Genomic DNA, 641 nt, shown 5'->3' with positions numbered 1-641 from the left:
AGTCACCAAGCATCTTCCTTGCATTGTTGTTGGGTTCGGCTGCCATCTCCTTTACTTGTTCGAAATTTTCAATCAAGTTGTTTCTGGATTGTTGTAATTTAGCTTCTCTCAGTTTCCTTTTCAGAGTCCTTTCAGGTTCTGGATCAGTTTCAACAAGAATGCCTTTTTCTCTGTCCCTGCTCATAAGAAAGAGAAGAGAACAAGAAAAGAAGAGGAATCCTCTATGTCACAGTAAAGAGGATCCTTATTGTTAGTAGAAGAAAAGAAGAGGAAATTCGAACACAGATAGAAGAGGGGGTTCGAATTTGGTGATGATGTGAGGAAGAGATGTTAGTTAATGAATGAATAAATATAATAGGATGAGTGAGAGGGAGGGAATTTTCGAAAATTATTTTGAAAAAGAGTTAGTGATTTTTGAAAAATGGTTTTTGAAAAATGTTAGTATTTTTTTTTCGAAAATTTTTGAAATCAAAAATAAAAATAGAAATAATTAGTTAATTAAAAAGAAATTTTTGAAAAAGAGGGAATATATTTTCGAAAATGAGAGAGAGAGAGTTAGTTAGGTAGTTTTGAAAAAGTTAAGAAACAAACAAAAAGTTAGTTAGTTAGTTGAAACAAATTTTGAAAAGATAGGAAGTTAG

Source organism: Arachis ipaensis, chromosome B01 (genome assembly GCF_000816755.2).
Source record: "Arachis ipaensis cultivar K30076 chromosome B01, Araip1.1, whole genome shotgun sequence".
Lineage (NCBI taxonomy): Eukaryota > Viridiplantae > Streptophyta > Magnoliopsida > Fabales > Fabaceae > Arachis > Arachis ipaensis.
The sequence above is the reverse complement of the archived record's forward strand: the minus strand, read 5'-3'. Positions refer to the sequence as shown.